The 24,993-nt window shown below is 41.4% G+C and overlaps 1 long non-coding RNA gene, 4 other non-coding genes and 1 pseudogene across 5 annotated transcripts; all 6 read left to right on the top strand.

Moving 5' to 3' along the window:
- Positions 1 to 2,037: 2,037 nt before the first annotated feature.
- Positions 2,038 to 2,130, top strand: LOC116691821 (small nucleolar RNA SNORD14). Its single transcript, XR_004332560.1, has one exon. It is a non-coding gene; the product is annotated as a small nucleolar RNA SNORD14 (small nucleolar RNA).
- Positions 2,131 to 2,913: 783 nt separating this feature from the next.
- On the top strand, positions 2,914 to 3,005 carry LOC116691818 (small nucleolar RNA SNORD14). Its single transcript, XR_004332557.1, has one exon. It is a non-coding gene; the product is annotated as a small nucleolar RNA SNORD14 (small nucleolar RNA).
- Positions 3,006 to 3,496: 491 nt separating this feature from the next.
- LOC116691828 (small nucleolar RNA SNORD14) lies at positions 3,497 to 3,589 on the top strand. The gene has a single exon (XR_004332566.1). It is a non-coding gene; the product is annotated as a small nucleolar RNA SNORD14 (small nucleolar RNA).
- A 366-nt stretch (positions 3,590 to 3,955) lies between these two features.
- On the top strand, positions 3,956 to 4,047 carry LOC116691834 (small nucleolar RNA SNORD14). The gene has a single exon (XR_004332572.1). It is a non-coding gene; the product is annotated as a small nucleolar RNA SNORD14 (small nucleolar RNA).
- Positions 4,048 to 5,381: 1,334 nt separating this feature from the next.
- On the top strand, positions 5,382 to 13,647 carry LOC116691751 (RING finger protein 175-like; annotated as a pseudogene).
- Positions 13,648 to 21,516: 7,869 nt separating this feature from the next.
- LOC116691615 (uncharacterized) lies at positions 21,517 to 24,799 on the top strand. Its single transcript, XR_004332517.1, has 3 exons — positions 21,517 to 21,705; positions 24,306 to 24,354; positions 24,669 to 24,799. It is a non-coding gene; the product is annotated as an uncharacterized LOC116691615 (long non-coding RNA).
- Positions 24,800 to 24,993: the final 194 nt, after the last annotated feature.

The following is a 24,993-nucleotide window of genomic DNA, read 5'->3' as shown; positions in this document are numbered from 1 at the left end:
GGATTGTCGCGAGTAGTGAACATGCGATAGGGCGTCCCCGGCTGCCAATCAATGTCCTTCCAGTGATGAAGGCCCCTGATGGTCCGGGCCGTAAGCAACTGCGTACCCTGCTTACAGATAGTTAAGAGTCAGTCACTCGATTCTCATTGGCTACCAGCCAACGGGGCAGATAGGTAGACCGGGTTACCCACCAATTGCCAAAATTTGGGGGGGGGGGGGGTGTTAATGTCAGCTCTGCCTCTGACTGATCGGCTAGCCTAACCTTAACCACTCAAGGTCAAAGTCTCGGCGTGGCCGTGGTGGAATTTGGGACACTAAACTGCACGCAAATCAAATAAATGTAGTTCTTAAAGCTGAACTAGACATCCTTCTCCCTGTTAATTTATCTTTTTGTGTGGGTACTGGATGGAGATTTTTCTCTGTTAAATGAGAGTTCCTGGCTTTCTAACACCAGACGTGTTCCCAGGGTTACGCCGGCCACCCCCGGGGGGGAAATGAAACTCGCGGGACACCGTAGAGACGCTTGCTCAGCTGTGTCGCGTGAATGAAAGGCCGGATTCCTCAAGAAGCACATGCACGTAACCTGGGGACAGGTGAGCGCTTCATCTATGTTTTGAGACGGCTTTCTTTGGGTTTGTTGAAGTTGAGTAAACAGTTGGCTTATAAACTGTTTTAAAATAAAATCCTAATGTTCGTAAGAATTACAGGATAACCGTTATTTTATCAAGAATTAGCAGATTTTTTTGTCAATGAAAGTCCAAAAAAAGAAAAACATGCCCATCACAAGTGATGGGTGCTTGTGCACAACAGGCAATATAGTCAAATAATCTATCTTGTATTTAATTTGATAAAATACTGACAGCAGCAAATCTTCATTTTAATTATATGGAGCAGACTAAATTTGGTGCCATATGCCTTGGTTTTTAAAGATCTAAAAATATATCACAGTATTATAGTTATAGACACATTTGAAGGTCTGAAACTAAATTAAGATGTGAAATGAAATTTGCAGCCTGTCCCATGAAGCTCCATTATACCCAAATTATTGGCCGCTATGCCCTGTCTTTAAGACTTATGAGACTATTTTGAGGCAGCTTAACTGCGTGATCTCCCAGACATCATCTGTTCGCTGTGATGATGCTTTTCCGCCATTCGTAGTTTCCACAGAGGTCCTAACGGACCAGAGATGGCCCAAACCTTCCTTGGATGTCTGAGCGAACAGTTTAAACTTTGTAACGTGTCTCGTTGCGACATTTGCTTTCAGATCTTAACTGTTGGTTTCCATCTCTCTCTCAGGGTGACGACCTCCGTCGTGATGTCTCATTAAATCTACGTCTTCCTCAGAGATGAAGGTGATCCACTCCTGTAACGCTGGTACGTTAAAGTTAAGATCTTGTCTACAAAAGTGAAACTTGTCCATCACAGACAAGAGTTTTCTTTTGTCCACAAAGTCAAATACACTTAAATATTTCCTTTTAAAGTGTCTGCAATACAGAAAACGCAGCAAATCTTATGTAATATTCTGAAGAAGATGCAAATAATTGGGGCTTTTTGTTTGGTTTCTAAAGGATTAAAGTGCTTGTATTATGCTTTTTGGCTTTCCCCCTTGACTTTAATGTTATATCTTTGTGTGCATGTTATTAGGTTTACAAATTGAAACACACACACACACGAAGGTGACATGTTATGTTTTTAAGTTAACGTCTTCTCCACAAAAGCCCCTCACAAGTTGTCAATACACTTAAATATTCAATTTCAAGTGTGTGAAATACAGAAAACGCCGCATATCCTGATGTAATATTCTGTAGATACAAAAAATTGGCCTTTTGCTTGTTTTTTAAAGGATTAAAGTGCCCATATAGTGCTTTTTGGGCTCCATTTGCTTTCAGATCTTAACTGTTTGTTTCCATCTCTCTCTCAGGTGACGACCTCGGCTCGTGCTGTGCATTAAATCTACGTCTTCCTCAGAGAGGAAGGTGATCACTCTTGTGACCTGGTACGTTTTTAAGTAATTAATGTATAATCTGTTCAGTCTTGTCGCTGTGATGATGCTTTTCCGCCATTCGTAGTTTCCACCAGAGGTCCTAACGGACCAGAGATGGCCCAAACCTTCCTTGGATGTCTGAGCGACTGAAGGAGAACGATGATAACTTCTGTCTTTAATATTCATCATAATAAATGCATCTCAAATCTCCATTTCAGGCCTGATGGGAAAGGGGCATCTGGATCTTGGAGTCCTTTTTGGAGACCCCTACTGAGGTAGGTCGTCCTCGGGTCAAATTGACCGCTTTCAAAGTGATTTTATAAGAAATGTGGATTCCTTTCAACCAAATTACCCCAAAACATGGATGATTTCATAACGTTCCTTTGGTAAAATGATTATTACTTTCAATTATTTGGATGTTTTTTATTTTATGTTATAGCATTTTAATTATTTTTTTAATGGTTTCCAAACCGTATTCAGACTAAACTTTAACATCTACCCATCTGAGATCCACTCACATCCTCTGATCTTAACTATTAGTCAAAATAATTCATAATGTTTGCCTTTCTAACTAAAAACAAATGTTAATTTGATATGAATGAGGTTTGTTGACCATGAAAAGTGTAAAACCTGTTATTAACCAGCTGAAGTTTTTAAAAAAAGCACCAAAAGCTGAAAAAAGTGACAAGTCAGATCCGATAAGCACCAAAAACATTGAAAAATCATAAAATGTCATGGTTAACGGGAAGACAACACAAGGGTTACGGGAACTAGAGTCTAAATGTCCTGAATGTAGACTTTCTTTTACTTCATGCACAATATGAGTAAGTAATAAAATAGATTCAAGGTCCAATGAAAAGCAGATCTGACCGTAGAAGAAGAATCCAACTCAACCTTTTTATTTATTTTTTTAATCTGGTCCCAACATTTCGCTGTGATGATGCTTTCCTCCATTCGTAGTTTCCACCAGAGGTCCTAACGGACCAGAGATGGCCCAAACCTTCCTTGGATGTCTGAGCGAACAGTTTAAACTTTGTAACGTGTCTCGCTGCGACATTTGCTTACAGATCTTAACTGTTGGTTGCCATCTCTCTCTCAGGGTGACGACCTCGCATTAAATCTACGACATCTTCCACAGAGATGAAGGGGACGCTGGTACGTTTTTTAAGTTGATGTCTTCTCCACAAAAGCGAAAACTTGCCCAAGTTTGTCAAATACACTTAAATATTCCATTTAAAATGTAAGCAATACAGAAAATGCAGCAAATCCTTATGCAATATTCTGAAGATACCAAAAATTGGCTTTTTGCTTTTTTTTTTTTTTTAAAGGATTAAAGTGAACATATAATGCTTTTTGGGCTCCATTTGCTTTCAGATCTTAACTGTTGGTTTCCATCTCTCTCTCAGGGTGACGACCTCACATTAAATCTACGACGTCTTCCACACAGATGAAGATGATCCACTCTGTGACGCTGGTACGTTTTAACTAATGTATGATCCTGTTGAGTCTTGTTCGCTGTGATGATGCTTTTTCCGCCATTCGTAGTTTCCACCAGAGGTCTAACGGACCAGAGATGGCCCAAACCTTCCTTGGATGTCTGAGCGACTGAAGGAGACGATGATAACTTCGGTCTTTAATATTCATCATAACTAAATGCATCTCAACTCCCTTTCAGGCCTGATGTGAAAGGGAACATCTGGATCTTGGAGTCCTTTTTGGAAGACCCCCCCCACTGAGGGCAGTAGGTGTCTATCATCTGTTTAACCCTGTGTTGTCCTCAGGTCAAATTTGACCGGTTTCAAAAAATTTTTAATTTTATATCAGAAATATGGATTTCTGTCAACTAAATTACCCAAAACAACAGGATGATTCCATACAATGTTCTTCAGGTAAATGAGTACTTTCATTGAATTTTTTTTGGGTGTTTCATCTAAATAAATCCAACTCAGTCTCTTTATCTGTTCCTACATTTCGCTGTGATGATGCTTTTCCGCCATTCGTAGTTTCCACCAGAGGTCCTAAGGACCAGAGATGGCCCAAACCTTCCTTGGATGTCTGAGCGAAATCAGTTTTATTTATATAATCAGCCCGTAATGTCTGTCTGTGGCTAAAGGTTCTTATTTTTATTGTGTTTTTATGTCACAGGTCGAACACCCAGTGGCTGCGATGCATCGATTTCTCTACACTTCGGATTAATTAACACTTGTTTACAAAAATAAAGATCCAACTGTTGACTAAATTTCTGTGATGTGTGGTACACTTTTTTAATTTTTCCCCGTGAACTGCTTTCTATACAGGCTGATTAAACAGCTATGAAGGTTTTGGCACATTATATGGGATTAAAAGGGGTAAAAACAATTGGTTGATGCAACAGGATTTAAATCTGCTACTTTTTGAAATGGTGCATGCATTGTCACAAAATGGCCAAACTACCAAAATGTGAACTACACTTACACAGGTGGTTACCCCCATCCTGTTGTCCTCAAGTCTAGTGTGAACCACTTTTCAATATCGGAAAAAAAAAAACAAAAAAAATTTGGGTTTCTGTCAACCATATTGTCAAAGAAAACCTGGATGGTTCAGCACAATGCTTTGTAATAAGAGTCCGCTACTTTCATTGAATGTGGGAGTTCAATTTCAAAGCATTTGGAGAAAATGATGACAAGAACGTTGACAAATGCTGGTTGGAAACCGTAATTTTTGGGGAAACAAATGTAAAAGTACTAAGGAAAAAATATATAAGTGACAAACCTGCGGGGGAAATGAATGGTAAGCTACTAAATGTTTCCTATAGCTTCATGTTGTCCTCATGTTGTCCTCATGTTGTCCTCATGTGTGTCATGGTGCCTTCATGTTGCCTTAATGTGCCCTCATGTTGCTTCATGTTGCCCTCATGTTGTCTTCATGTTGCCCTCATGTTGCCTTCTGTTGTCCTCATGATGTCCCCATGTTGTCCCATGTTGTCCTCATGTTGTCCTCATGTGTCATCATGTGTCTTGTTGTCCTCATGTTGTCCCCATGTTGTCCTATATCAATGTTCTTTGGACTCCCCAAAAAACATGATTGATTCCAACGCTCTTTGCCAAGTACAAAATCTCTACTTTCATTAATTTTGGGTCTTATTCTATTTTATAGCATTGTAAAACAAATGGAAGTGTTGTTGAAATAGTATTGAGTAAAAGTTGACATATTCCAGTCTGTGATTATCCATCAACATCCCATTCCTTTAATTTTAGTCTCAATAATTCCTAATTTCTGCTTTTCTAACTCAAACATTAGGTATAATTTCCTATAAATGAGGTTTATTGACCATAAATTCCAAAAATAACTACAACTAAAATTAGTCAGTGTTACGTAACGTAACGCGCTGAGAGTTCCGCCTATATTTTTGACCCTCTTGGCTTTCCGTAGCCACGCCGCCTGAGAGCAGCTGTTTGCGGGGAAGCTGCTGTCAAAGCACGGCTAGCTCTGCTAGCTGTCTGCCGGCTAACTTGCAACAGGGGGGGGGGAAGGAGGAGGATAAAACGCAAACAATGGCGGGTGTGCACCCTCAGGTATGTAACCCGGCGTAAATAACGCGTCTGTTTACGCACTGTGAACCCTAAAATATGAGGCGTTTGAGGTCTAAATGAACACCAACAGTGGTCGACAGGAGCTAACGATGGTGCATCTAGAGCTACATGCTGCTGCTGCTGGGACGTGGCAACACAGAGGTGTTATAAAGACAAGAAACGCCTGGTTTGACTTATGCATTACGCCTTATAATCCTTTTAATAAGGGGCTTACATCTCATTGCGCGTAATAAGTTGCGTTAACCTACATTAAAGTGTCCATTGAGACCCACAGCTGCTATTTCTGTCCCTGTCTCCTTACAGGACGACCTGCTGAAAATGACTCACAGGGAGAACTGGAAGTGAGTAGCAGCACTTTCTTTCCCATTATACACCCCAGAAAATGCGCAATTTAATATTAAATACTTGGCTACATAATAAAAATGCTGCATTTTTTCCCCATTCCCAATCATATTCCATCTTATCTTTCTGCCCCATGACTTCCACTTTTTCCTTCTTCTTCTTCTGTGGCTTTCAGGGTGCAGCACGAGCGTCTGCACGTGAAGCACAGGGGTCACGAGGCCATGCACGCGGAGATGGTGATGATCCTCATCGCCACGCTGGTGGTGGCCCAGATAGTCAGGTGCGGTGGGTGGAAGCAGCGGCACCACCGGTCCTACAACGTGAGGAAACCACAATATTCATCAGATATACACTGTTTTTAATTGATCCCCAGTGGCTAAATTACAATTAAGTAACTGTTGGAACGCACTAGCCTGGCTCCGCCCCCTAGGTGCTTAATTCTGGGTTTGCAGGGTACTCTTGGGTTTCCTCCGACCGGTCCAATCAGGGAACAGAGGGCGTGGCTGAGAGCGATGGTTTGAGTTGTAGTTCTGTAACGGCGGAGGAGAAAGATGCGAGTGAAGCCGTTCGGTCTGTATCCAGAAGTTAAAGCCCAAGCAGGACCCATCTTTGTTGTAGGGTTGTTGGGGGTCGTGATGTTGCCCCCCCCCCCCCCCCCCCCACGTGGCTCGGAGACAGTTAGATTGTCCAGCTCGACTCCGTTAGCGGCGAAGGCTAACGCTAGAACATAGGACGGCTTCAGTTCCTCTCGTGGAAAACTCAACCGAGCTGTTTGATGGCAAGATAAAGCTGTGAATTAAACTGATAGATGTCTTTAGGTGTCTAGCTGCGCGCGCCACCCCCCCCCCCCCCCCACACACACACACACACACACACTAGGACCAGGACAGGTTAATTTGGTAATAAGACACCTCAAATTAATGAAAGTAGAGATTTGTACTTGGCAAAGAGCGTTGGAATCAATCATGTTATTTTGGGGAATTAAAAAGAACACTGATATAGGACAACATGGGGACAACATGGGGACAACATGAGGACAACATGAGGGCAACATGAGGGACAACATGAGGACAACATGAGGACAACATGGGGGCAACATGAGGGACAACATGAGGGCGACCTGGGGACAACATGAGGGCAATATGGGGACAACATGGGGACAACATGAGGACAACATGAAGACAACATGAGGGCGACCTGGGGACCACATGAGGGCAACACGGGGACAATATGGGGGCAACACGGGGACAATATGGGGACAACATGAGGGCAATATGAAGACAACATGGGGGGCAACATGGGGACAACATGAGGACAACATGAAGACAACATGGGGGCAACATGGGGGCAACATGAGGACAACACGGGGACAATATGGGGACAACATGGGGGCGACATGAGGGTTAAATAATTAAAAGTAATTCTAAACTGTCCTCCTCCTCAGCTGGTGACGCTGGTCCAGATGTGGGTGGTTCCTCTTTACTTCACCATCAAACTCTACTGGTGGAGGTTCCTGTCCATGTGGAGCATGTTCTCCGTGGTCACCAGCTACGTCATCTTCAGAGCCACGCGCAAGCCGCTGTCCTGCCGCACGCCCAGGTGAGGACAACGGTCGGGACTGTGGGCGTCGGGACAGACGCTGGCGTTCGTCCCGGGATGTGTTTCTGTCTTAGAAATATATGATTTAAGGAATATGTGCATTCTCCTCTTTTGTTGATGTTTGGCACTGATAGGACTGCATCCAATTTAGTTTGGTATTGTTTCAAATGTAAGAAATTCAGATTTGTACCAAATCCTGTCATACCTGGCCGGTATTTCAGTAAAAAAATAATCCACAATAAATCAATAAATTGACAAAATATTGCTTGAGACTGTGGTGTAACTTGCGTGTGTTCCCGTGTCCCTCAGGATGGTCTACAAGTGGTTCCTGCTGATCTACAAGCTGAGCTATGCGGTGGCGGTCCTCGGCTACCTCGCCATCATGTTCACCATGTTCGGCTTCAAGTCTTCTTCAGGTGAGTCTCCGCCCACAGACTCCCAAAGCGGTCTTTCCAGGGGGGTATCTGTTGTTGGGTCCCAGTCACTCGCACTTAAAGCGTCAGCTCGCCGAGGCAGAGCAAGGCGGCTTTATGTGTGAAGCACATTTCATCAACGAGGGAACTAAAGTGCTTAATGTAAAACATCAAAGAGCAGCTAAAACACTCGTTAAAATAGAAAAAGATAGGTTAGACTTACAGGCCGGGCTGTAGTCAAGACCACCTTAGTTGAGTCCAAGACCAGGACTAGTCGAGTCCAAGTCAAGACCTAGTCAAAGAGGTTCTAGTCTGAGTCAAGACCGAGTCCAGGACAGAAAAACAGTTTTATGCATGACAGTATCAAGACAATCATTTTGGGTTTCACTTTCTCTCCAATATTAATATCATCAACATAATAAAGACACCTGGACTCGGTCCAGACCAGAAGCCCAAAAGCCAGATCTGGCAAGACCAGCGGCCGAGACCGACACAAGTCCGAGTCCAAATACTAGCGAGACCGAGACAAGTCCGAGACCATAGAAAAACGGTCTCGAGTCCAAGACTGGACTCAAGTACTACAGCCCTGCTTACAGGAATACAAGTTGCAGGTCAGTGTAGGAAATGAACAATTTCATTGATTTGATCTGAAAAGAAATATTTCTTTCCCCAGCGAGTCCTCTCATTTGACCAGCTTGAACTACAGACTATCTGGCCTTTCTTTCAACATTTGTGCTTGGAAAAAGAAGCTAATTCTTTGTGTTGATCAGCTAATTGATCGACTTATCAAGTCTAAAACAGTCTGCAGGACAATTTAGGGACACACTGTGCAGAGTCATGCCTGAAACTGTCTTTAAATATAAACCTGTTGCCGTAACGATTCCAGTTTAATCTCAGCACTTTAACAGGTCTTTGGCCGTCGATGCAGTTAAACGGGAGATGTCTTCACTCTGAAAGCATAATAAATACTCCATAAAGCCCTGTGGAGTCTTTCACATCCTCAGACTGGGAGTCCTCTATGTCAATTAACATGTCTCTCAGTCCAGTTAAGCCTTGTGTTGTCCTCCCGGGTCAAAAACGTACAAATATTTGACATTTTTGTCCCTTTTCAGACTCTTTTTTTTCCACTTTTCTTTTTCTTTTCCCAATAACACCACTTTACTACCACTAGTTTTACTACTTTTTGGAATTCATGGTCAATAACACTCATTTATATACAATTACACCTAATGTTTGAGTTAAGAAAGCAGACATTATGAATTATTTTGACTAATAGTTAAGATCAGAGGAATGAAAGTGATCAGTTGTATTTATAAAGATCGATGGAAGGAATCCAATCCATGTTTTATGGTAATTTGGTTAAAAAGAAACTCATATTTCAGATATAGACATTTATTAAAGGGGTCAAATTTGACCCGAGGACAACAGGAGGGTTAAGCACAGTTTATATATGACCATCATTCATTGGAAAGACAATACACATTATATGAATTATTCCCTCTTACTTAGAGACTGCTGGGGGTTCTTCTGTCTCTGTGCAGGATCAAGGCGGAGGACTCGATGGACGTGGGTGTGATCATGCTGTTTTACGGCCTTTACTACGGCGTCATGGGCAGAGACTTTGCAGAAATCTGCTCCGACTACATGGCTTCTACCATCGGGGTAGGGCCGGTATTTTCTATTGATCATTCATGAGAAATGACCTGATGTTTCAATACTAGTTGTTGGAAATTCAACACTCAAATCTGAACCCACGGACTTGACTCTGATATTTGTAGATTCGGTGAGACTCACACTTCCCGACGATGTCCTTATCTCTGATGTCCAACTAGTGTAAAATCTGAATATCTACCTAGAAGTCACAGAATAAAGACGCTCCGTCTGCAGAACATGTCCGAGATTCTTCATGTTTTTGACATTTTATTCAGTAGCACCTTAATCCAGCAATATCTGTCTCTACATCTATGGGAACACTGCAAACCGGAACTGGTGATAAATCAGTCAGCCGGCTTTTATTGGTGCCTGTTTGCCAAAAAGATTTAAAGATTTAAGATTTAAAAGTTGTCCTACTAAATGCATGGCAACATTCCTCTTCACAGCTCCCAAATGATTTCTTTTAATTGGTATTCTCCACATAATATTATGTCTAATTCTAGATTATAGAACAGAATTTGGCCCATGTTGTGTTAAAAATGTGGACATACTGCACCTCTAATTCACACATTGTTAAGTGTGTGTGTGTGTGTGTGTGTGTGTGTGTGTGTGTGTGTGTGTGTGTGTGTGTGTGTGTGTGTTCAGTACTACAACAAGGGGGGCATGCCCAGCAGGAGCCTGACCGATGACATCTGTGCCGTGTGCGGTCAGAGGATCCTGGTGGACGTGGAGGAGGAAGGATTCATAGAGGACACCTACCAGCTCTCCTGTGGACACATGTATCCTAAAACTCGGCTGATGTCTCTCTCTCTCTTCTCTCTCTCTCTCTCTCGCTCTCTCTCTCGCTTTCTCTCTCTCTCTCAATCAATTCAAATTTATTGGCATGAATGTAACAACAATATTGCCAAATTATCATACAAACTACATAAGAAAAATCAACCCCATTCTTTTCATTAAACAGTAATTAAAGCGTAAAGTAGTTAAATCGTGTGTGTTAGATAAAAATTTAATACATTAAAAAATAAAATAAATAAAACGGTGTGTGTGTGTTAAAAATATTAAAAAATAAAATAAATAAATAAAACTGTTAAAAAAGTTATATATATTAAATAAATGAAACAGTAAGTGTGTGTGTGTGTGTGTGTGTTAAAAAACTAAAAATATATTAAAAATTAAATAAATAAAACAGTAAGTGTGTGTGTGTGTGTGTGTGTGTTTAAAAAAAAATATTTTAAAAAGTAAAAATAAAATGAGTAGATAAAACAGTAAGCGTGCGCACGTTAACAAAAATTAAAATATGTAAAAAAGGAGCTCACAGTCAGGCTACATCTACACTACTCTGGTTTCAATTTCAATCGTAGTTTTAAGACAGAAACGATCGCTGTGCACACAGAGATTTAACTCCAGCCGCAGCACTAATCTCAGACAACACATGTCACATGACCATTCACACACACTCTGGGCATGTGCGTGCCGGTATGAACAGGAAGCAGAGAGTCTGCGGTTGAAAATCATAGATGTTTAAATTGAAATTACAGAAAATACTTTGTAAGAGCGGGGATTAATTAGCTTGGCGTGAGGACGAGGTAGAACTGTTACTGAAAGGTCTGGAAGCTACCTGACCGATAAGACTGACATGTGGGAGCCCGGATATCACAGTTGGAAGATGTATTATACACGGGTACGTATATATATATATATATATATATATATATATATATATAGATATAGAGGTCTATAGCGAGCCTGGGTTTCACTCCAGCCTGCGGCCCTTTATTCCCCTCTCTGTCTCCCCTTTAATTTCTTTAACTGCCACAGGGGGCGGCTGTGGCTCAGTGGTAGAGCGGTTGCCTGCCAATCGGAAGGTTGGTGGTTCGATCCCTACCCCTGCAGTCATTGTCGAAGTGTCCTTGGGCAAGACACTGAACCCCGAGTTGCCCCCGGTGCTGCGCATCGGAGTGTGAATGTGTGTGAATGTTTATCTGATGAGCAGGTGGCACCTTGTACGACAGCCCCGGCCACAGTGTATGATTGTGTGTGAATGGTGAATGTATCCTGTAGATGTAAAAGCGCTTTGAGCAGTTGTTAAGACTGGAAAAGCGCTATATAAATACAGCACATTTACATTTACATTTAACTGTCCTGTCAATACATGCCTGAAATATGCCCCGAAATAATCTTAAAAATAAAAAAACAGCAGTGTTTCTGAATGTCTTTGTTTCAGAGGCTCGGAAAATGCCGGAGTAGAGTGGACGGGGGTCTTAAACCATTTAGTTTGAGTTCTTTAACCTTAATCCAAATCAGTCCTGTCGTCACAGTAGGAGCATTATTCCAAAGTTGTACCCTGTTCTAAGCTGGTTGGTTGTAAACTGTCTAAGCCGAGTCATTTCTTCTGTGTTTCTGCCTTAACTTGCCCCGCCCCCTCAGATTCCACGAGTTCTGCATCCGCGGCTGGTGCATTGTGGGAAAGAAGCAGACGTGTCCGTACTGCAACGAGAAGGTTGACATGAAGAAGCTGATGAACAACCCGTATCCTTTGACTGGCCCGGTGTATTCAGACTTTCACATTCAGATGAGTTCGTCATTCAAGCATGTTAAGACATGAAGGAACAAAACGTGTTACCCAGGTCCAGAAGTAGACACAATAAATAACATTTGTAGTGTTTTAGCTAAACTAGACCCTCCTAATTATAAATAAAACAAAGTATAATAAAGGTTAAACTCATCTTGATGTTTTATGCATGTACTGCAAGGAAGACATGATTGGTCGTATCAGCCGATTTATGGGGTTCAGGAACCAGCCCTGATGTGCATCTAGCACCAGGAATTAGTCCAGACCACGCAGCTGCTTAACAAATCTGAAACCTATCCGCAAAGTGATTTACTTTAAAACTACCACTACCCCTGATTTCCACCAACTTCAGAATGGCTACGGAGTCATTAGGTTTCCATTAAAGTCATTGTGTGTATATGTGTGTGTAAGCAAAAAATAACTTGTGTATCTGTGCGTGATTCGGATTGGCACCAAATTCCAAGGGGGTCTTCCTTGGCCAGTGCTTCACCTTTCCACCAACTTTCATGAAAATCCAGCTAGTAGTTTATCCGTAATCCTGTTGAAACAAACAAACTAATATTAACCCTCATGTTGTCCTCGGGTCAAATTGACCCATTTTCCTATTTCATTTCAACGTTCTTTTTAATTCCCCAAAATAACATGATTGATTCCGCACAACGCTCTTTGCCAAGTACAATCTCTACTTCATTAATTTGGGTCTTATTCAATTTATAGCATTGGAAAACAAAGTGAAGTGTTGTTGAAATAGTATTGAGTAAAAGTTGACATATTCCAGTCTGTGATTATCATCAACATCCATTCCTTTAATTTTAGTCTCAATAATTCTAATTTCTGCTTTTCTAACTCAAACATTAGGTATAATTTCCTATAAATGAGGTTTATTGACCATAAATTCCCCAAATAACTGTAAAACTAAAGTTAATAAGTCAGTGTTAGGTATTGTTGAAAATGTTAAAAAAGGGGACAAGTGACCAAAAGGGACAAGTGACAAAAAGGGACAAGAACGTAAGAATAAGTTAAAAACATTGATAAAAAAGTGTCAATAAAAGTGTTGATTTTCAATTTTGACGGGGAGACAACACGAGGGTTAAATACGTGAGTTACTAGGCGGAGGTTATAAGGGGGTAGGAACAAATAATTAGCGAAGAAATAACGTATGTATTTTTCAGGTTAAAAATTGCCTTTTATAACACTAAACCTAATAAGCACCCTGTTTGATTTTTATTTAAAGTATTATTATGCATTGCTGATTTTAAAAGTCCAGCGAACCATGTTTTCGTCAGAACGTTGAGCATCATCTCTCCTCTATCTGAACGCTCTCCTTGACTCCTTCATCCTTCAGCGGGAGAAGACGCACGTCCTGTACGGGCAGCTGCTCGATTGGCTCAGGTATCTGGTCGCCTGGCAACCCATCATCATAGGCATCGTCCACGGGATTAACTTCTCCCTGGGCCTGGAATAGAGCCCTGTGGAACGCCGCCGTGAGTACGGGACGTCCTGGAGTCGTGACCAAAAAAGTACAGTCAAAGAACTGTCAAAGTCGGCGCTACAAGGACCCAAATCAGTCTATGTTTCCTCGGTACGTGTTGCTAGACTGGACGCTTTGCACGGTTTCCAGCGGACTGACCCCCAGGTGGTCCTGGTCTCCGTGTGCAGGGGGACACTGTGATGCCAAGACCGTTGCCAACTTGAACAAAAACGAGAAAAAATTGGGTACAGATCCAACGTTTGACACAAGGAAGACACGTGTAGTTTGGAATTCATGGACATGTTGCTGTCATGTACGTGTTTTTTTAATGTGATGAATCGTAGCTTCACTTGGACTGAAAACCCTCAAAATGCCTTTTTTTTTAAAACAGGTTAACCCTCCTGTTGTCCTCGGGTCAAATCTGACCCCTTTAAAAAATGTCCATATCTGAAATATGAGTTTATTTTTAACCAAATTACACAAAAAAATTGATTGGATTCCTTCCAACGCTCTTGCAAATACAACTGATCACTTTCAGTCCTTGATCTTAACTCAGAAGTCAAAATAATTCATAATTCTGCTTTTTTAACTCTAATATTAGGTATAATTCTATATAAATGAGGGTTATTGACCATGACTTCCAAAAAGTAGTAAAACTAGTAAGGTGGTGTTAGTGAAAACTGAAAAAAAAGTCTGAAAATGGGACAAAAATATCAATTTTTTGTCATTTTTTGACTCGGGAGGACAACACAAGGGTTAATAACCTTTCTTTTAAATCGTTAATCTGCAGACTACGTAATAGAAAAAATTGTGCCCAAACACCTGTTTACATTTCATTTAACGTTGTTCATTACAAAAGGTTGATTTGCAACGTCTGTTGTGTAATGTTTTAATTAATATGAAGCTGAAGTTGCCAAATGGTCGACTTGTATCGTAGCAGCTGGAGTCCGAATGTCCCAGTTATGTCCCTGTTAATGATTGTTGTCGACTTATCAGCTGATCCTCCATGACGTAAACTAGTCAAGTTACAAAATGTGGGATCAAGATCAGCGAGAAATGAGTAAAGTGTACTTTTGTTTTGATGCTGTTCTCCTAACATGGCGGCACGCTCCCCAAAACATTCAATTAAAGCAGTTTGATTGGGTTTTTGTTAAATCCTGGGACACTTTTCCATCTGTCGGGAAGAAAAATCAAACGTAACATTGCTTTCTTTATCAAGACTGCTGCTGATAATAACTTTGTATTTATTAAATATTTATAAAACCACATCAAGGTGTCGGGTTTTTGTCTGTGCACAATAGCGTGGTGGTCTCCAGTTGGGTCAAAGACAGGAACGGTCTACTACGACTTTGGAAATGAGACCATTGGATCTGCTGTGAAACACACGGGGGAACTTCAGTAGAGAATAATCTCAGAAGGCTGACTTTAACCCTCGTCTGGTATCCAGGTCAAATTGACCCATTTCACATTTTTTACAAGAAGAAAAATGGTCCAAGTTCCATGTTTTCTACCTGAAACCAGCGTCCTTTCCTTATTTCCTGTGATTAACATGTATTCCTGACTCAGAACATTATTCTGGATATGACACTTATGTTGTTTCCATAGTGGATTTTTAACATGAATTATAACCTTATGATAAAAACCAAACCCCACTTCCATGTTTAATAGTGTGCTAGTAGAGACTGATGCATGCCCTAAAACACATTTTATCTCAATTGTTTGAAATTGAGATAAAGACAATATTTGTTAATAGATTATGAAGAGAAGTGTTATTTCAGAATTGTTTTTAAAACCCCAAATAAGTCCCGGGTCAGTTTGACCCGTGAGGGTCCCGAAAACTGAAGACAACACTGAAGGGTTTATACAGTAAGTAAGTAAGTAAGTAAGATTTATTTATATAGCACCTTTCACAGATAAAAAATCACAAAGTGCTTCACAGTAAAATGAGTACAATATAATGCAATAGACACTTAAAAACAAATGAAAAACATAAAAACAAAACCATAAAACCCCACGTCTAACTAAAGCCTGTTTGAACAGCAGCGTCTTGAGTTGCTTTTAAAAGAATCAAAAGAATTAATACACCGTAAAAATGTAGGCAATGCATTCCACAGCGAGGTGCCATGCTTGGAATGAACGATCCCCTCTGGATTAAAATGAGTGGGGAACAACTAACAATCTCTGACCTGATGACCTCAGACTACGGATCGGAGTATGAAGCTGAATCAACTCAGAGATGTAGTAAGGAACTTGACCATGCAGGGCTCTAAAAGTAAGAACCAGGATTTTAAATTGAATTTGAATACAGGGTGACCAGACGTCCGCGGTTTCCGGGGACAGTCCCCGATTTTGGTGACCTGTCCCCGGAAATGTCCCCGGTTTTCACTGTGGCTGACAGACCCGAAATTGAAATGAAGGAAAGAAAAAACTGACAAAACGGAGCCGATAGTCGCACACCCAACACCCGCAGGCTCCAGACCGCCAGAGCCAGCGGTGCTCAGAGAGGTTTTAGAAGCCGTGTTTTACGATGCTAAAATCACTGATTATTTACATGGAGTCTGGTGGGTTTAACGACACAGTTTCACGGTCTTTTATGTTTTAAAAAGGATCTTAATCTTTAACAGAAAGGTCTGTAATGTTTATGAACTCACTCATAAACCGTTGTCCAGTCAACAATGAACTTGTGTTCGACTTTATTGAACAAGCCACATCATGTGCGTCTTACATGTGCTTCTAGTTCTTTACCTCGCTAATTCTAAATCTTCTCATGTAGTTTACCTTGTATCTGTAAACCAGTATGTCCATCTAGTGGCCATACCAGGAACTATCATTGAATGCATTCTGCATATCAACACATCCCCCTTTCTGTAGATCTAATAATGCACTGATACTTACGTTACTCATTTACTTGGTCTAACATACTGATGCTTACTTTAGACTCTGACAAGCATATCTACAGTTTTAAACAACCATTTTTTTTTATTTTTTTTTAAAAACATAACCAAACTTTTCTTTTCTCACTCCTTAACAGTGAACCAATATTCAGTCCATACTCTTACAAGTTCAGTCTATCAGGTCTTTTTGTTTGGCGCCCAGATCGTCTAAGGACAGGCAATTCCGACTGAACACTGCCCGTGTCCTCCTGTAAATGTCCATTATTGTCAGCCTTTGATGCTGTGCTTGCAGTGAATGTATCAGCATCAATCTCAGTCTCTGTGAAAGTCTCTTTTGTCTTTAGAAGGCTGCGGCGGTTCCTTCTTAGCACGTGTCCTTCTTCAGTCTTCACTTCGTATGATCTAGGTCCGATCTCCTGGAGAACAGTTGCTTTCCTGTTCCACGCATCTTGATCGCGGATTCGTACCACGTCATCCCTGGCAAGTGGACCAAGAGGTTTTGTTGACTTATCATAACGTTGTTTCTGTTTCCATTTCATGTTCTCCAATTTAGTCTGTATCCCTGTGTTGTGCTTGATGTCTGTGCAACAGGGAAGGGTTGTGCGTAATTTGCGGTTCATTAACAGTTCTGCTGGGGATAAACCACATTCAAGCGGGGCAGCTCTGTAGCTCAGAAGAGCTAAGTAAGGATCTGACTTGCTGTCTGTGGTCTTTTTTAGAATCTGTTTGATGATGTGCACCCCCTTTTCAGCTTTGCCATTTGCCTGTGCATGCTGAGGACTGGATGTAACGTGATTGAAGCCATAGTGGCTCACAAACTGCATCCATTCTTTGCAGTTGTAACAAGGACCATTGTCACTTACTACAGTCTTTGGTATTCCATGCCGGGCAAATATGGACTTTACATGCATAATGACAGTACTGGCATTTGTGCTTGACAGCAGGGCAATTTCAGGGAAGTTTGAGTAGTAGTCAATCACTAGCAAGTAGTCCTTTCCATTGCAATGAAACAGGTCAGTTCCAACTTTCTCCCATGGTGCACTTGGAAGTTCTGGAATCATCATTGGTTCCCTTGCCTGCTTGCTCTGGTACTTGTTGCACGTCTCACACTTTCCAACCATGTTTTCTATGTCACCATTAATGCCAGGCCAATACACGGCGCTTCTGGCTCTCCTTTTGCATTTCTCAATTCCAAGGTGTCCTTCATGTAGCTGTTTAAGTATCTCTGGCCTAAGGCTGTGTGGGATGACAATTCTGCTCTCTCAGTAACAGTCCATTTGCCACACTTAGCTCTGCTCTGATGTGATAATATTTAGGACAGGAACCCCTGGGCCATCCGGTCAGCATGTTGTTGATTACTGCTTGCAACTCTTTATCTTTGTCCAATTCATCACGTATTTGCTTTGCTTTGACATCAGATGCTGGCAGAGACTCAACTATCATGTTGATGTGATTTTCAATTTCACTTTCAGTGGAACTCAATTCACTCATCACTGGCGCTCGTGACAGCGCATCTGCTATCACTAGGTGTTTGCCCGGAGTGTATATTAACTCAAAGTCATACCTCTGCAGCTTCATGATGAGTCGCTGGATCCTGGGCGACATCTCGTTGAGATTCTTTTTGATGATTGACACCAGAGGGCGATGATCTGTTTCAACAGTGAAAGAAGGAAGCCCGTAAACATAGCAGTGGAATTTTTCTAGTCCATATGCCAATCCCAAGCATTCTTTCTCTATTTGTGCATATTTAGTTTCAGTTTTGGTCATTGATCGCGAAGCATAGGCAACTGGCTTCCAGCCATCTCCTTCTGCCTGCAGGAGGACAGCTCCCAGGCCATCTTTTGATGCATCTGTTGAAATCTTCTGTCTTTTTGCTGGATCATAATATGCAAGCACAGGGGACTTGGTCAGAGTTGTCTTGAGAGCATTCCATTCTCGTTCATTCCTTGGTGTCCACTTGAACTCTGTGGAGTCGTGCAGTAGTTCCCTCAGTGCTGACGTTTTCACAGATAAGTTGGGTATAAACTTGCCGATGAAGTTGATCATCCCCATTATTCTGAGTACCCCTTTCTTGTCTGTGGGGCGGGGCATGCTACAGATTGCTTTTATTTTTTTGTCATCCGGCTCAGTTCCTTCAGCGGACAACTTGTCTCCGAGGAATGTTATTTCTTGCACACCAAACTGACATTTTGCACGATTCAATTTCAGTCCATTGTCAGATACCCTGTGGAGAACTTTTGCCAGTCTCTCGTTGTGCTCTTGAAGGGTGGACCCCCATATGACTAAATCATCGATGTAGCATCGCACTCCTTCTAGACCCTCAAGCAAGTTGTCCATTGCTCGATGATAGATCTCTGATGCTGAGATTATGCCAAAAGGCATGCGTAGGAATCTGTATCGACCATAAGGCGTATTGAATGTGCAGTATCTTGAGCTTTTGTCATCTAACTGGATCTGCCAGAATCCCTGCGCTGCATCCAGCTTGGAAAAATACTTTGCACCTGCCATTTCACTTGCAATTTCCTCACGTTTTGGTATTTGGTAGTGCTCACGTTTTATGTTCCTATTTAAGTCTCCTGGATCCATGCAAATCCTCAGCTCTCTGTTCTTGTTCTTTTTGTCTACGCACACCATAGAGTTAACCCACTCTGTAGGCTCTTCTACTTTAGTGATCACATTCAGTTTACACATTCTGTCCAGTTCTTTCTTAAGGCGCTCCCTAAGTGGAGCTGGGATTCTCCTTGGAGCATGGATAACTGGTTGCGCATCCTCTTTCAATTGAATTGAATATGTGTAGGGTAGACAACCCAGCCCATTAAACACATCAGGAAAACGTTGCACTACAGAGTCGACTGTGCTGTTGTGTGCCCTTGCAGCTTCTGAACAGCTGATTTGGTAGACTCTTCTCACCAGATTCAGTTTCTTTGAGGTGACCCCTCCTATCAGCGACTCACGACCCTCAGGTACCACAGAGAACATCACACTGTATTCTTTGTTCTTCACTGTCACTCTTAGCCTACACTGACCTTTGCTTTCTATTTCTTTTCCGTTGTAATCTTTCAGCTGCACTGCTTTCTTGAATATTTTCGGCTTTTCTTTCATAGCCCTGATTTCTGTCATGCTGATCAGATTGGCTTGAGCACCCGTGTCAATTCTCAGAGCTACCAAAGCTCCATTTATTGGAAGTGAAACTACCCAGTTTTCATCTTCTGTGTGCCTTTCATGTGCCTCTGTGGCTTGTCCTTTCTTTGCATTTTTACATGACACCATGGCTATGAAGAACGTCTCACTCAGGTCTGTTTCCTCAACTAACCTCACTGGCTTTGATCTATCTCTAGTCAGGCACTGTTTGGCGAAATGATTTTTTCCATTGCATTTTGCACATTTTTTGCCATATGCAGGGCACTGCCTTGGCTCGTGTTTGCCACCACATCGTTTGCAACCTGTTGCATTGTTGTTGGTTTTCTGTTGATTATTTCTTTTCAATTTATTTCTGACGACCGCTACTTTAGCGCTCTCGTGCATTACCGATGCACTCGTGTCAGCAAACGTCTTTGCATGCTGTTGTGCTAGCTCACTAGCATGGCATATTTTCTCAGCCTCATCCAAAGTTAGCTTATCGTCTCTCAGCATCCTTTCCCTCGTCTTCCTGTCAAGTATTCCGTAAACTATCTGATCGCGGACCATGGAATCTTTCAAATCTCCAAAATCACATGACTGTGCCTTCAGCTTTAAATCAGTCATAAAGCAATCAAATGTCTCTCCTGCCTGTTGCATTCGTGATCGGAACACATACCTCTCGTATACAATGTTCTTTTTCGGGGAGCAGTGTGCGTCGAATTTTTCAATGACTTTACCGTAGTCATCCTTGTCATCAGCCCTTGCAAACTCGAATGTGTTGAAGACCTCCATGGCTTGGGGACCCGCGACCGTGAGCAGAATTGCAATTTTCCTTGGTCCTGGCTTGTTGTCCATTCCCGTGGCGGACAAATACAGCATGAACTGCTGCTTGAAAGACTTCCAATTGCAGTCCACATTTCCAACGAGTTTCAATCCCTCCGGTGGCCGTAGCGTCTCCATCTTCGGTTAAGCAAGCGTTTTAACATCCAGTTTTTACTCCTGGTACCATGTAATGTTTATGAACTCACTCATAAACCGTTGTCCAGTCAACAATGAACTTGTGTTCGACTTTATTGAACAAGCCACATCATGTGCGTCTTACATGTGCTTCTAGTTCTTTACCTCGCTAATTCTAAATCTTCTCATGTAGTTTACCTTGTATCTGTAAACCAGTATGTCCATCTAGTGGCCATACCAGGAACTATCATTGAATGCATTCTGCATATCAACACAGTCGACCTTAGAAATCCTTTCCATAATGTTGTCAGACACTTAGAATATTAATCTGAGTCTGTTAACAGCTAAACGAGCACTTTTATGAACGTAAATACAAGCTGGACAATTATCCTATTAACTTCCATTGTAGCGATCTCGTTTAATACTGCATCATGTCAAAGGAAAATATGTCCTCAGTAGTTTTTATTGTATCTGATTCTCAATGAGCTGTTGCAGAAACAAGCCTTGATCAATAAAGCAAAAGCTGTCAGATAAATGTAGTTCAGTAAACATCACAACATTATGAAATATTAAGACTTTCTATCTTGAAACTTTCCCCTCTGAGGTGTAGTGGAGTAGGAAGTAGCAGCAGGGGGGGGGTCTAGGATCAGACCTGGGGGGGGCTCAGCCCCTAATGAGAACAGCTCTAGGTCTAGTGTCCCCGTTTTAAGTTTTACAAAAATAAAAACATTACTTGTTTCGGAGGTAAATACGCTTCTGAGCTGAAAATGTCCCCGGATTTAGTCTGAGAAATCTGGTCACCTTAACATGACGTAAACTCGGCAACTCGCGTAGGTCTACGTAATATTTTTTGCAGACCTTCTGACTCGTTTTGAATTTTTCCAGCGTGGATCCTATTTTTCCGAGTCTCCTTGAATGCAGCACCTGTGTTTTCCGGTGCTAGAAAACCGAGGGCTTTTCAAAGGAGTTGTCGCTTTGCAGCCGGTGGACGTCTTCTCGGTTCCTCTGCGGTATCTGGACGTTAACGGTGTCTGTATCTGGACGTTAACGGTGTCTGTATCTGGACGTTAACGGTGTCTGTATCTGGACGTCGACGGAGGGAGACACAGTGACTGAATACATCCAGCGGTGAGTTATATAAAGTATGAATAATAAAGTGTTAAGCCTATAAGGAGAGGAAACGAGAGGGAAACCTCACCTGTCAGCCCATAGGGGCTTTAATGCTAACGGTAGTTAGCATTCGGGAGTTAGCATAGCATAAAAGTTTCTGCAACTTTCCACCACATGAACTAAGCTCTGCTACAACAGGGTATTTGCTTTTAAAAGCACACGTTTTTTTTCAGTTAAAGTATGTGTGGTTAACATGTGAATTGGGCTATTTTTACCATAGAAGCAGAATTTTTATCATTCTTTTTTCTGTAGTAATACCTACTTATCTTATTCCATTTTTATTGTAATACTAGTTCTGTTTTACCACGTTTTATCTTATCTTACAGTGTATGTTTCTAAATATAATCAGATTGTCTTACAGTGTATGTTTCTATATACAATCAGAGATAGGAAAGTACTCACTTCCCGTACTCAAATAGAAGTACAGATAGTTGTGTTTAAAAAATACTCTGGTAAAAGTAGAAGTACCGATTTAGCTTCCTTACTCAAGTAAAAGTAACAAAGTACAAGCTTGGAAATGTACTGAAAGTATAAAAGTAAAAGTAGCCGTGAGGATGAAAGACATTTCTAGAGAGCAAGCTGAGAAACTTCAGTGGACATGGAGAAAGGTTCTCTAATGGCGTTTTTAGTCAAAATAATTCATAATTTCTACTTTTTTAACTTAAATATTAGGTATAATTCTATATAAATGAGGGTTATTAGGTTATTAGGTTTTTCCACTGCGTGGTATCTACTCAACTCGCCTCTACTCGCCTTTTTTGGTTTTTCATTACGAAAGAAAAGTCCCTGGGACCTGCTACCAGGGACTTTATTTTTAGTACTACCTCAGTCGAGGTTCCAAGCGAGCCGAGGAAATCCCAAAAGGTGACGTGGAAACCTGAAACTGCTGGTTGGTCGGAGAGGTTTTCTTCTGGCTGTGGCAAGTAGCCACACGCCGAGAATCGAAACCAACACACCTCCGACGTGCTGTTGGGAGTCGCGTTGAAAATCCCATCATGGCAGTCACCGACGGCGTAGCTATGGTGACCAGCCACGCTGAAGCGTTACTCAATCTGCAACGGAAAACGGGCGCAGAGTGCGGCGAGTGAAGACGAGTCGAGCTGTCACCAGCAGTGGAAAAACGCCATCAACTATGTGTTAACTGGATGTCTGCCAACAGGCCTGAAACATCCCATAATATGACTACTGACACAGAGACTGGGACTCCACGTTCACAAGATTCAACATATGAATCCAGTTGTGATTCTGTGAGAATTCACAGATCCAGTTTCTCTTTTTTAATGTTCCCCTTAAGATTTAGATGTGTGTGTGTGTGTGTGTGTGTGTGTGTGTGTGTGTGTGTGTGTGTGTGTGTGTGTGTGTGTGGGCGGGCTCAGATATGGCGTCTGGAAAGAAAATAAAGGTTAAAATATGAATGACTAAACTGACATTGATGAAGAAGTTCCCTATATTTATTTATATATATTTAGAATTACGCAGCATATTGGCCAGGAGTCCTTCTTGATGCATAGTCCACAACTCAAACATTTGTCTCAGATCAGGCCGAGGATGATGGGAATTTTTGGAGTTGTATCGTAGTGGTGCAACGTACAGTAGCCTACTTTTAATGACAACTAGATTGAATTTGGAATTGATGACAAACAATAACGGTAACTCAAGTGAAATGATTGTAAACTTATATTAAGACTGGATTTAAAGATGGCTCTGGTTTCTAACTCCGGCCCAGGTGTGTCTGTTAACACACAGACGGAGACAACTTCTCTCTGTCGATGCTTTATTACAATCGTGTGTGTGTGTGTGTGTGTGTGTAAATAAATAACATTGTAAAGGCTACCATACACAATGCATATGGGAATCATATATATACTAGTAAATAATAACAATAAAAACACTTAATTACATTATCCTAATGCAATGTAACTGTAGCATGTAAATAAGGCACCTAAAATACAAATGTGAGCAAGGATGTTCAACAATTGCCAATTTACCGAATCAACAGCCAGGTGTAACTAACAGGTTAAGAACACAAATTAACATAATTAAAAAAAACTGTACTATGACTGTATAAAATAGGTTTTAAAGTGCTCTCTCTTCTCTTCATTGAAGCCTCTCTGTTTACAGGCTTGTGGTCAGGCAACGTGCGATAGGTGCCAAAAAAATCAGTTTGGTACTGCCGTTTTGTTTTGTCATTGTCAAAAAAATCGTGGCAGAGAATCGTGATATCAATTCTAAGCAAACAAAAAATTAAAAAAAATCGTGATTCATATTTTTCCCTGAATCGTGCAGGCCTAATTACAACTGAAAATTTTCTAAATGTGATCAAATCGGGACCTTGGGAATCTAATCAATTTGGGAAGTCAATAGCAAAACAGCTCTACAGTCTATTAACTGGTTTTGCAGTGATCTGAGTCCAGGGTTTTTCTATAGACATGTAGCAGCAGTGCACCGCGGTTACGGGCTGTATTATCTAGTGCTTCCAGAAAATGACCCTGGGTAGAGGCCTGCTGACGTCCCTTTTTCATCAAGAATCTAGTGTTAACATGTCATGGTCTTTACAGGAGCAAGCTGTCGTCTCTAAACCCGAGAAACATGGCCGAGAAACACCAGGTAAGTTCCAGTGTTGACCTGAAAGGATTCATCTGCATATTTTGTGTAGCTCCTAAGGCCGGTTTTATGGTTGCGCTCCACGTAAAAATCTTTTTAGGCTATATTTGTTATTTGTGTGGAAGGTAGAAAAGAGTTCATATACTTTATATACAGATGCAGATGAAATTGTCTAGAACAAAAACCAGTATAATTTTAATTGGCATTTTATATCTAATGTTCAAGACCGCTGTGTCAGAAATGCATCGCCATAAAGAATTTCAACAAATCCTTTTAAACCTAAAAAAGCAATTCTAAATCCTGTTCTGATCTTGCAGACTTTTGCAACAAGGGTGAACGTGGAGGAGGGAAGCCATCTTCATTTCTTGGTGAGTTGAGCAATACACTGCATGCACAAAAAGTCAGCATGTTCATGACATTAACAAGGATGTGCAACTTTTTGTTTTCAGTCTGGTTTCCTGCAGGTTGGACACTCGCATAATTTCACCGTGAAGTTCAGTCCTACTGAGTGTAATGAATACGCTGTTTACTGCGATCAACCTCGCACCGTTCTGGAGGCGATACAATCAACTGAACAGTACTGGAAGATGAAGACGTGTCCAGATGAAAATGTTGTGATTCAGCTGGGTAAAAACGTTATAT

The sequence above is a fragment of the Etheostoma spectabile genome, chromosome 6 (genome assembly GCF_008692095.1).
Source record: "Etheostoma spectabile isolate EspeVRDwgs_2016 chromosome 6, UIUC_Espe_1.0, whole genome shotgun sequence".
NCBI classification, from domain to species: domain Eukaryota; kingdom Metazoa; phylum Chordata; class Actinopteri; order Perciformes; family Percidae; genus Etheostoma; species Etheostoma spectabile.
This window is presented reverse-complemented; position numbering and strand designations above follow the sequence as displayed.